The sequence below is a fragment of the Corvus brachyrhynchos genome, unplaced genomic scaffold (genome assembly GCF_000691975.1).
Source record: "Corvus brachyrhynchos isolate BGI_N302 unplaced genomic scaffold, ASM69197v1 scaffold239, whole genome shotgun sequence".
NCBI lineage: Eukaryota > Metazoa > Chordata > Aves > Passeriformes > Corvidae > Corvus > Corvus brachyrhynchos.
The window spans coordinates 6525714-6538902 of NW_008246057.1; the positions used below are offsets into that span (position 1 = coordinate 6525714).

Below are 13189 nucleotides of genomic sequence, written 5' to 3' on the forward strand. Positions count from 1 at the left end.
TCTTATTTTGTCTCCCCTGTGCTGCTGGGAAGGGGAGTCACAGAGTGTCTTGGTGAGCACCTGCATTCAGCCCAGGTCAACCCATTACAGAGAGTAAATATAAAACCTTGAAAAAACATTGCTGGTAATCAAGGTTTAGCAGAAATTATGGGTGAGGAGACTAAAGAAGCAGATCAACCACTTTTAAAACACTTTTTTTTTGTAAGGAATATTACAGTAAAATGAGGATTCAGGTTAAGCAGTAAATTTCAATCTGAACACAGGACGAAAGGAGGAATAATGCGAGGTTATTACACTTCGCTCTTTTTTTAGCAGAAAAGGTCGATATAAATAATGGTCTCTTCACAAATAGCAAAGGTATTTTCAGTTTACATTAATAAATTTTAAAAGTTTGAGCGTGAATTGATTAGGTCTTTTAAGAGGCCTAACTTTCCCAGTTACAAAGTCCTGAAAAAAGACTGATTATAAAGATGGAAATTGGTATAAAGTGAGATAGCGCCATCATAAACATGGCAGAAAACAGTTGCAGATTCCATGTCAAGTAACTAGACCTGACTCTCATGTTGAATTAAGTATTATCAACTCTTCTGTTATGGATGAGTATCTAGACCTCAGGAAAACACTTGCCAAATGCCCTTGAGAAAAGCTTTGTTCAATTATACTTACTGATTGGCTTTTAAAGAAGACAGCATTAAAAGTGGGTCTCGGGAAGTCCTCTAGCTCTTCTACTGTGTTACTTTGCACATGATTTTTATGAGAGCGCTTACAGCAAATACATCACATGATAACCTTTATGAAAGGTTCTGGCACAGAGTACATTTGGAGACAAGAGTGTTTAGGGCCTCTGAGAAAAATCTTACTGCTTAGAAATAAACCCTTTGGCACAAGAATAGAGCTCTTGCCCAAGCTAACAGCACTCTAGGGGTCTCTTCTACCCCTTTACATTCTATACTTAAAATCTCCCTGGAGAAATTACACAAATTAAATTCTGTGGGGCAATACTTTTAATTTTTCAAAAAGTAGCAATAAAAGCCTCTCTGGACCTTTTGACTTTAGGACTAAAAATCTGCAGTAAGCTTTGTTACCAAGTAAACTGCAGTAAGACTCGATATTTATACTTCTACTTAGAAGCCTGCATAAAGTTCATGCTGATTTTGGCACTGCTGCATATGTTTTGGCATTGCTGCCACATTACATTTTGAATTTGTCATTATTTGTATTTGTCATTAGATTTTAATAACAAAAGAGAATTCAAAAGTTTGGAAGTAAGTAAAGCAACACTCAAGTCTCAGGTAGAATTTTGAGCTGCAGCAGTTCACAGAAATAAAAGAAATACCTGAAAGACAAGACCACTTATATCTGTGGTCCTACTGATTTCTTCTTACTGAGTATTAGAGCTTTTGAGGCTTTGAATATTTGAAGGATTCTTGGGTCTGCAACTTCATGCACTTTCATCTATTTGTTCCTTAATAATCTGCCGCTTTTGAAATACTTTACAATAGAGTTGAAGTAAATCTGTTAGCATATAGATGAATACAGACAAGAATATAATTTTCAGTAAACAGTTACAGAAACAAGCAAATACTTTAGCAATGGAAAAAGAAATAATGTGATTATTAAGAAAAAGAGTAATTTGGGTTTTCTGCTTTGGAACCTTCTTTCTTTTTGGTTTGGTTATTTGGGGATTTCTTTGGGTGATTTTGTCGTTTCATTCAGTCACTTTATATTTTTGGTTTTTTTGTTTTTTGATTTCTGCCATGTTTGCAGGTAATTTAGAAGAATCCTTATGCTGTCCTGATTTTTTTCTATCTTCTTCATTTGCTGCCCAATCTATAAGTAAGAGAGAAAACAGAATTGAGGAAAAGCAGAGTCACTGGTGATCCATGGTCTTGTCTCCCATCTCTTTCCTGATTTACTACTGCCTTCAGTGAAAGGTGGGAACACACACTAAGTCCAAAGAGAGTTTCAATAGGAAAGCAATTATCCATCTATTTTAAAAAATGAACCAAGTCCAGCTATCCTACTAGCTTCATAATACTATACTGATGTTTTATGAGGCAGAAAGTGGTGCTGCTATTGGCAAGATCTACCTAGAGCTGAATTATTAGAATAACTAGAGAAATAATATTTTTTTTCTGTTAAGATATTGGCTAAAGAAGAGAAACATGATTTAATTTTTAGGCTAAATTTAGTGCAGGATTGGGTATATAATTTTGCCTGATTTAGTTCTTCTTTTACAGTCTATGATATGTAAATGTGAATGCAATAGAATCTAAATCTAAAACTGTCTCTGAATATGAAAGTTCCAGTGGATTCTGTGAAAAAGTTAGGCAAGGAAAGATTTTTATATTGATTGAATGTGTCTGATTCTGAAAATGGTGCATCCTTTTTCTCTTATACCCCAGTATTAAGCTCTTTGTAAAATGCACTAGATGTTTCTCCTTACTAATCAGTGTTTTTTTTTATTTTCAGTTAACTTGACATAATGTCTGTTCTAAAAGTTTTATCCTTTTGTCTTGATGCTGTAGCATATTCCTCATTCAAAGCTAATAATGTTTTACAACCTCTTTGCTCCCCTCTGTTTTGTCAAGGAAACCTCTTCTATTGTGGTATTGCTCAGGTTTATATGACAAATTATCATCTTAATTTTTATTAATAAGCCCAGCTTCCTGACAGCAGGGGTTCAATGACTCTGGTGATAACTGTTTTGAATACATAGTGAAGTTGGGAATTGGCATCAGAAAGTTATTCTGAAATAACACTAGTATATTTTCTGTTAAAATATTTTAATAGAAGAAATGAAATAATTTCATAAGGAAATCAGCAATAGTGTGTGTGTGCCCCAGATGGTCTTTTTCTAGGTCATTGGCTTTTCAAGTGTGAAAGCATAAATAGCCTTTTGTGTTGTCTGTAGTTTTACATGGAACTTTACTGATCAAGCATGGAGAGAGTAGGAAAACAATCTGCATTTTCATTTAAGGAAAGCAGTGTCCAAACATCTTTCAGGGTGTTCATACATGCAATATGATTATAACCTACACTATTGCTTCACTTTGTATGAGCCAATTAGTCAGTCTATATGAAATCTGTTTTGCATTCATGTTCTACTTGTTTTATTTTACATTCATAAGAAACAAATATGAATGAATCATTTAAATTCAGGTCTAATCCATTCTTTAGATATGTTATGTACTGTCTCATTTCCTTTTTTATTACTCTGGATTTTCATTTGATCTGCTTAAGAATTTTAAGGTAAGTATCTATTTTAATAATCATAGAAGACCACATTTCAACTCTGTTTTATCACATCCTGCTTTCTGTTTTGAGATAATTTCTTTAACGTTATTGATACGTTCTTTTCTCCTGTATTATGCTTCCCTTGTGTATCATCTTGGGATAATCTTGTCTCCACCTTAATGAAAAATCTGCTAGGGAATTTCTATGTAGTTTCATATAAATGACATATGTAAAGTTTGCACAACTGGTGCCAGCTGAATTTCTTTATTTAGGCTGAGGAAATAAGTAGTTGCATAAAGGGAAAACATTTCAATTTGTCCATACCATATTCCAATTTAATTAAGAGTCAACATCTGAACCAGAGTTGAATTCTCTGTTCACAATCCACAATTGCACATAGTAAAAAAATGCAGAAAATCTTGTCTGTAAAAACAGAGGATAATAGGAAATTTTTGTTTACTCATAAATATGGTGACACTTTATTATTTACTGTTTTTATACTGTTTCTGGCTGTGAATTTTCTAAATTATTTGTATAGGAACATAAATGCAACTAAACTTAAGTATCAGATGAACTGGGATTATGTGGTATCATAATTTAAATTACTGCAAGTACATATCATTCAAATTTTCCATGGGAAAGTGTTTCAGATGATAAAAATGAAAATTAATTAAAAACTAAATTGTATTTAAAAAAGAGGCAAAAAAATATTACTCTGGGTAAGAGAATGAATTTTTAAAAAATATTGTCAAAATATTTATTCACATATGCTACAGGAATATATGTCTCATATTCTATCTAATAAAGAATATGCTTTTTTAAAAAGTACTGCCAAACTTAATCAGATTTTAGAAAATGTTTCTGTTACTACTGTATTTTAGAAGATACAAAAAAAAAATTACTTTCCTGTAATACCCATCATGACCAATGCTATGAATTAGTTATAATTACCAAATATATAGATCTTATCTAGTAGTGCATCTGAGGGACACCAGGGTGCTACCTAAAGTGTATTGGATTTTGCATAAAATACATGCTCCACTAAACTGAGGTGGTTTTGCTTGTAATGAAACACTGTTCAACAGAAGTTCTGAATTTTTAGAGTATTTTCTGCCTTTATCTTTTCTGAAACTATGTAGGCTTCTTCCTGTGCATCCCTGGATACGTTGTGCGTGCCTTGTCGGTAGACTGTGGTCCTTCATGGAAACTCCTGCCCCAGTCAGGCATCGCATGGGTGGATAAAGGGAGGGGTTCCAGGAACTTTCTTAGCTCGTACCTCTCCCACTCAGATACCTCTCCTCAAAGTACAGCCAAGCACACTGTAAATATACTTATTTCCTCCCAACCTGACCCTGTGGTTGCATTCAACTCCTGCCTGTCTCTGGCCCTAGACACTCCTCTCTGTCAAGGCATCCTTCACCTTTTTCTTTTTGATACTCATTGCATGCATGTAGCAGGGATGAGAGAACACAAATGGGAACATCCTGTGGTAGGATTATACATGGGCTTTGAAGGAGCTTGAAATTCAGTGTATTAGGCTTTGAAGGCATCTGTGCCATGTCTGGAAGGAGAAACTGTGATCCCTTGTTATGAAGGGCCAGTGTTGGATGTACAACACACATGTCATATGAGTATTTTGATCCTACCCATAATTTCCTACATGTATTTACAAATATACAGATATATATGCATTGTATACAAATTTAATGTTCCTTCTTTGCTGTTGTCTACTTTGGTTCACCCTGCTTTTTGCTTGACAATCCCTGTAGCAATTCTGCTTTCAGTCTTACTTGAACTACTTTTCATTTGTGAGCACACTTTATCCTCCTTAAATCCTTTCTTCTTTAGACTCCATGCCTTAAACCATCCTTCTTGCTTTCAGATTTAAAGCCTGCATCAGCTTTCACTTGAAACGTTATGCAGATATTTGTCTCCTCTTACATTACAAGTGAATTTTGTTGTAGAGTAGCTGAGTGAATATATGTAAAACACTTCTGTGCTCTGTTCAATTTGCTTGAATCCTAAATGGATATGGCATGCTGGTTTCAAAGACAGCATACATAGGAAACCTGATATTAACCTCCAACCATCTTGCATTCTACAACTTAGAAGACATAGACACTAAGGCACTATGCATAATGAACGTGAAGGACTGATCTACATTGCTGATACCTTTAGAGGTGTTACACCTGAGACATGTGTGATGAAATATTACCAAATTGCTCCCAATACGCCTTTTAAAAGAAACAGACGTATTCCCTGTATAGTGATTCATTTTTTTGTACTTCTCTTGATATTTTCTTTTACATACTTGTGTCTGTGCACTCTGTTAATGATATTTTGTTGTGAAAAGAAGAGGTACATGTATAGTTTACACTGCACTGAAACTCTGGTTTGGGATTTGAAGTGAGTTGTGAGATATGCATAAACCTTCTGGTGCAGTGCAATACTTAAGGCATGAGTAATATTTATATAAAATTTGAGTGAGAATCTTCACCTCTTATCTGAACGTTCAGGACAAAATTAAGTATTTAAGCTTACTATTTTGTTTATGAGGAGAAGAAGCACTTCTCCTCATAAATGGAATGGGAATGGGAACAGGTTTTCCTGTTGCTTTTTTTTTTTTTTTTTGGTAGCACTGAGGAGGAAAAGTCTGGTTAGGTGAATTTTAGGCACAAGTCTGTAAGGGGTCTATTCAGCTCATTATACATATTCAATGAAAATGTATAACATCACACTCCGCTGGTCTGGCTAAGTACTAGTAAGAAAGGATCATTTTGTATTTTATTAGCAGAACTATTTTGCAAGAAGAATTAAGGAACTCTCACATCAAAATACCTAATAATCCAGTGGTTTGAACACTTCTTAAGGTTGTCCACCAGTCAGCTCATGTCTCTGCATCATTCTCATGATTTACTTTTTCCCTCATGACATACTTCCTCCCACATAACAGTGAGATCGAGGGCACCTTCAGCAAGTTTGCTGACAACATCAAGCTATGTGGTACAGTTGACAGGCTAGAGGGGAGGGATGGCATCCGGAGGGACTGTGATAGGCTTGGAATTTTTGCCTGTGCAAACATCATGATGTTCAACAAAGCCAAGTGCATGGTTCTGCATGTAGATCAGAGCAGTCCCAAGCACAAATACAGCCTGGGTGGAGAATGCATCAAGAGCAGGCCTGAGGAAAAGGATTTGGGGATGTTGATTGACAAGCAGCTTAACGTGACCCAGAAACGTGCACTTGCAGCCCAGAAAGCCAACTGCATCCTGGGCTGCATCAAAAGACGTGTGGCCAGCAGGGTGAGGGAGGTGATTCTTCCCCTCTTCTCTACCCACATGAGACCCTGTTTGGAGTACTACCTCCAGGTCTAGGGCCCCTGATATAAGAAGGACCTGTACCTGTTGGAGTGAGTCCAAAGGAGGGCCAGGAAGATGGTCAGAAGGATGGAGTATCTCTCTTATGAGGAGAGGCTGAGAGAATTGGGGTTGTTCAGCCTGAAAAAGAGAAGGGTCTCCAGGGAAACCATACAGCAGGCTTCCGGGAAGCCTGCAAGAAAACTGAAGAGGGACTGTTTACAAGGGTATATAGTAACAGGATAAGGGGAATGGCTTCATACTGAAAGAGAATAGGTTTAGATGAGATACTAAGAAGAAACTCTCTACTGTAAGAGTGGTGAGGTACTGGAACAGGTTGCACAGAGAATCACAGAATTGTTATTGATGGAAGGGACTTCTAGAAATCTTCCAGTCCAACTGCCCTGCCAAGGAATGGGACAGGTGGGTTTTGAGCAGGTGACACAGGAATGTGTCCATTTGGTGGATCTTGAATGTCTCCAGAGATGGAGACAACATGACCTCCACAGGCAGCGTGTTCCAGTTCTCTGCTACCCTCAATATAAATAAGTTATTCCTCATGTTGAGGTGGAACTGCCTGTATATTAGTTTCTGGCCATTAGTCCTTGCCCTGTCACTGGGCACCACTGGAAGAGTCTGGCACTGTCTTCTTGGCACCCACCTTTGAGATATTTATAGTTGTGGATGCCCTTGTTCCAGGAAGTGTTCAAAGCCAGGTTGAACGAGGCTTTGAGCCACCTGTTCTAGTGAAAGACATCCCTTGCTATGTCAGGGGTTTTGTAACTAGATGATCTTTAAGCTCCCTTCCTACCCAAACCATTCAGTGATTCTACGGTTCTCTTCTGTTCCACAACAATAGATCTATACATCTGGTCTGAACAATTTAATAGTACAGTTTTCTGGTAATCACTGCTCTTCCTGTTCCTTGGGAGTGTGGAGGCTGTCTTCAGAGCTGTTTTCTTAAATTTCAAGGTCACTGCTAGGTACCTTTGGTCTTACAAAAGAATCTCACTGGCTAAGGCACAGAACTAAGCAACGAGTATTTGGGTGAAAAGGCAATAATCACACGAATGATCATAGGTGTGATAGCTAAAGTTCGTGTGATTCCTTTTGAAAATATTTGTAAGGACCTATCACTTCCCAGACAGTAGAGGAGAAGAAAAGAGAAACATATTATGTGTTTTCTTACGCATATTACCATTTTTTGACCTTGTTGATGCTAATGGAAAGGGGCAAGCTGGTTACAAAATTGATTATCTCCTTCATCTTTGGTCAACAGAGAATTATTTCCAGTCAAGGAATAATCCTTTGTGTTTGCAAAATTTGGCATTTCTGTCATTCTTATTTGCTAAAACTTAGCCAAATATACATTTTGTATTATTGCAAGTTTTTAACATGTGACACAACACATTTGAGGGAAAAATGTGCTTCATTATTAAATCCTGAAGGGCTGTCCAGTTTGTGTTCTCAGAATAAGATTTAGCTCTTCTTCAAAAAATGCCAAGGAAGTTAGGCAATTTGAACATATGCATTTTAATCTGTGTAGTTTATGATTTCCCAGCAGTAGCTTCCCTCTGGAATGTTCATAGTTTTCATTTAATATTTGTGTCTGAATAGTGACAAAATCATTTCCATTCTCTTCCCCTTGCCTTTTCTTGTTTCCTGCCATTTCTTCTCTCTTTGAACCTAATGAAACATTATTTCTGGTTTCAGTGGGATCAGAACTTTTTTCCTACATTTGAATAAAACATGGAAATACACAATGCATTTACGGTGCTGGAAGAAAATTGACTTGATGCTCCATATATACCTATATTTCTGTGAATGCTTGCTCTATCCATTTCAGAAATAATAAAGATTAATTTTAGTCCCAAGAGGACAGACAAAAAGTCAGAGGTGTCACGCCAGAAAGGATGTGATAGAAGTTGTCTTTGTCTGATCTTTGGTGGCAGGAAAACTTGTAAGGTTACATCATCCTTAATCCCAATGTCCAGAAACAAGACCAAGAAACAATACCTGCTTCCTAAGCAGAGGTGTGTAAACCTCAGTGATCTACTTGCCAGTAGGATGGGGAAAATTCCATTTTTTTCCAAAGGAAAACCATAAGTATTAAAAAGTATATTTATGAGACTCAGTTTATAAAAATGTATGAAAACTACTTTTCTCTTTTTTTGACTATTGCATTGTTCTTTCTTCTATCCCAGCTGCCAACTTTCCACTTAAGCATGTATGTTAAGATAAAGAAAAATTTGTCCATGAATGACACCGTCTTTGGAATAATTTGAACTAAAAGGTAGAATTTCAGGAATGCTGTTAAATGTAAAAGCTGTGTCAAGCCTGCAAGTTTCTTCCCTGAAATAGGATAAAAATTGTCAGCATTCACGTCACTCTGGAGAATCACTGGCAGAATATCACCCCAGCCCAAGGATGTTGCATAACCCTCTTCAGAATAAACTTTTTTTCCAAACACTTTGGCTGACTTGTGATGATTTCTATTCTAAAGATATGCAAAAGTTTTACATAGTCATGAAACAGAGGAAGGATCCTTCCATCCATTAGATTTCAGAGTGCAGTTGATGTCTGCTTCAGCTCCATCTTTATGCAAAAACAGTTTTCTCCTCTTGTTGATCCATGAAGTAAATTTTGCATTTCAGAAAAGGAACAGCACAAAGGCTACCCACAAGAAAGAGGCCTGATAAGTGCAGATGTCAGGAATTTTTTTCTTTTCTAGGATCTTTAAATCTCATTGACTTTTTTTAAGTAAATGTGTAGAGACTAGTGCAGTGAAAACAAGATAACTTTTAATATTGGAAGAAAAGAATGAGGGAAAACATTATCAGACAAGGAGCTTTTCACATGCTGAGGAATTAAAACACATTTTTTATCTTTAAAAATAAGTCAAGCTATTGTGTCAAGTTGCAAAAAGAATGACTCAGATAAAAATGAATTTTAAAGTGAGCCAGATGCCACAATATAGATGATTCAGAAAATAGTACTTCCTCAGACATGTCTTCCACTAGCAAAATGTTCTTAAATATTTTAATACATATGGCTCAGTTTATTGAGAGCAGCTTTGAGTCCCTGTCGACCATGTTCTAGAAAAGAGATATCAAGGCTATCAAAGTACTCTCACATGCCCATAACAAAAGACATTTAAAATATAAATATTATTAAGACATAGGATTCTGCAACTAGATTTAATTTGGCACATTTTAATGTTAAAAAATGACCTTTCAATCAAATCTGCAAATCAGAGAAGTTTCAGAAAGCAAAAAGCTATTGGTATTAATGGAACAGGAATATTATCCCTCTTCAACTGAGTATTTTCCTAATGAATTGTGTGCTTGTATTGTCCACACTCAAAAATACATTTAAAATTCCTTAATATAGGAAATTAATATATTCTATAAGGTACATTATGATTCTATCCTTAATGTATAGATGTTTTATCAACATCGGTTTTGCACATTTCCTTGGTTACATGGTCTTTATCTCTGCTCCTTAGTGATACCTATGGCTTTAAACAAATAAAAGGCTCTTGTCATGTGGATTGTAAAAGTACCATAGGCATTTTGGATTAGATTCCTGAAAGATAATGCACTTTCTTCATGACAGTCTGAACTTCTGTAAGGATTAGCAAAAATTCTGTCATTTACATTATATTCCAAATAGTCAAGCTTTCTTCTTCTTTTCTTAGAGGTCTTTGAAAGAAGAAAGTAGAAAACTAAATGTTACTTTCTTTTACTTGTGTGTCAAGCAGAACACAAGTGCTCTGGTGTGAAAACTTAAATTCATATTGTCTTATCTATTTTTCAATAAGAATAGCCTCTGCATTTTCTAAATGTTATGCATTTATTAAATAGGTAACAATACCATATGCATTTAATTGTTTCATGTCACTGCTTAGGTAGAAACTTGCCATACAAGAAAACTGAAAACTGCATGTAGGATGTTCTGGTCGCAGTTCTAATAGAAAATCTCTGAATACATGAAGAGACCTTACTTTTTACACTCCATTATACAACAGCCTCAGTTTCAAGGGAACACTGCTCTTCTGATAATAATATCTCAAACTCATCATGTTTACATGCTTAAAGGGAATTTATTTATATCTGGTATCTTTAGAAACACTGCATTTTGTTACTTGAAGATTGCAAAAATTGAATTCTGAATCAAAAAAATGAAAAACAATAGACGTAAGTAATATCACATACTGCAAGCTTTAATCTGACAAATGTCAGGACACCAATTTTGATGTTGATATTTATTCAGAGAATGGAAACCTACTGCATATGGCCTCATCTTTCCAGAAAACTTACTCATGTATTTATCTGTAAGTTACCCTTCTGGGTTTATAAAATCCCATCTGTATACACAGAAAACATTTATCTTATTGAAAGGCAGGGTTATGCTTTTCTGCTGTTTGTTTTTTGAGGCATCAGGACTTGCAAGGAGAAAAACATAACTGGGTTGACTGTTTCCACACTGAAGTTCTTCTGCAGGGCCTCTGTTTCTCAAGTTCTCAGAATTTATTTCAATTCAAATGTTTGTTGCATTCCTACAGAAATATTTATATTTTGGAAGTTTGACTACATGATGACAAGTGGAACAGCATCATCAGGAGAGATCTGAGCTATGTATACACCAGCAAATTATGTGCTTGAGTTGGAATGGATTTTTGCACTGGAATACTTGGTGCTGAGAATCTCATATCCACGTAATTTCTGAGAGTATACTTCAGGCTGGCTTTAGTGCAGACTCATGGGAGGACTAATTTATAATCCTGGATTGATTTCATTTTCCAATTTAATTTCACCTGTAAGAAATTCAGCTGATGTAGTCTAAGAATGCTGCACAATGTGAACTGAACAGTATATAAGTGGATTCAAATTCAAGATTCATTTCTGAAGAACACTTTTGATTTGAACTAGGAAAAATTAGTAATGCAGATGCAAAGAGTCCTGAATTCAGACCATTATGACATTCTTAAGTCATAGGACACTGGTTGAAAATCACTGCCCTGAATCACAGAGTAAAAAGTATTTAAAATCTGGTTACAACTTTTGGGTGAACTGTTGTTCATTCTGAGATAGGGCTGTCTGGGACATTACTTGTCAGCAAGATAAACAGCAAAACAGATATACTGGAAATAGCAATTTTATCATGCTTGTTTCTGACTTGCATGGGGAAGGTTGTGAATGTCTAGGAAAAATATGCTCCTTGAAACACGTCCTGGTGATGATTTGGTTTGTTATGTGGATGTTATTGTGAGGTTTTTTTGGTTGGGTGGTTTTGGTTTTGAATTTATTAAAAGAAATTTCCAAATACTACTTGACACACTGAACTTTAAATTCTTAAATTTGAGACCAAATAAAAGCGGAAAACTGGCAGCATTATTAGAATTCTCTTGTGGGCAGCACCATGTTCTGTTCATCAATCTGCTGTACCCATTTTCTTAGCCCTCACTGGGAAATTAAATAATCCTGACTGACAACTGACACATTAATTGCCTTTGAGGGAGCGCACCTTTAAAAAGCGTAATTTAAAGTCTTCTGCTTTGGTGGAAGAACCAATTTGCAGCATCATCAGTCAGGGTTTTGACATGTAACTTTGCACTTGCCATTTTGTTAATAAAGAATCACACTTGAATCCTGAGAGAGTGTTTCCCTAAAGAGAAACTTAGATGTCTTTGTGAAATTAAGATGACTTTGATAGGGACATGTAATGAATGTTTAAATGAGTTATTAACCTTTCATGACTTCAGTGAGTGTTACTGCAAGACAATTCATCATTATATTGTCATAAACTGCAAAAAGGTGAATATCACAGTAAGATCCATTTCTTTAAAAGTTTATTTCTTGCTAGTTTTGTGCATAACAAAACCAGCTTCTTGTGTTTTTAATGTTTAGCAAACCGCGTGAAAGAAAGAATATCTTGAAAATAACTTTTACTATAGCTAAGTAAATAAATGGAAATTAAAAAAAAATTCATTCAGCAATTAATATTTTCAAGTATTTAATTCAGGTCAAATTTTTCCATGCATGTTATTAAGTCAAGAATAGTTATATCATGTTCCTTTCTATCAAAGATAGTCTATGTATGTAAATCAATTTATCAGAAAACAACTTCCTTTTTTATTATATGCAAAATATCAATGAAATGGAAAATTATAAGAATTTTTAAATTTAAAATTGTCAAATTCAAACACATGTTCACATTCCGAGGGCAGAACATTTTCAATGCTATAAGGTTCTATTTTATTTTTACGTGAGTTGGGTGCATTCAAAATTCACTTTTGACGAATGAACCAACTTGTTTGATTGGTTTTGTTTTGTTTTCATAAGCCTCAGTACAAGTCAGTTTTGATAAATTTTCTTTTAAACTTATTTCAAAATTGTTTGATTACCTTATGACTTGGAAAATGGAAAAAAAAAGAATGTAAATTCTTTTCAGGAAGTACAGTCTTCCATGAAGAAAAAAATCTACACTTACCAATAAACTTGTGCAGTTTTTAAGTGTATTTAGAATAGGAGTTAATAGCAGGAAAACAATTGCTTTTCAATAGTTTATAAAGCATGTCATGTCTTTAGATCCTC

At 35.3% G+C, this 13189-nt stretch overlaps 1 protein-coding gene across 1 annotated transcript in view; it reads left to right on the forward strand.

Moving 5' to 3' along the window:
* Nucleotides 1-3928, forward strand: part of FAM19A5 (family with sequence similarity 19 member A5, C-C motif chemokine like) — a 524445-nt gene extending 520517 nt beyond the window's left edge. The window contains exon 6 of the mRNA XM_017745991.1: nt 1768-3928. The gene's annotated coding sequence lies outside the window, so the exon portion shown is untranslated. The remainder of the gene's footprint in view (nt 1-1767) is intronic.
* Nucleotides 3929-13189: the final 9261 nt, after the last annotated feature.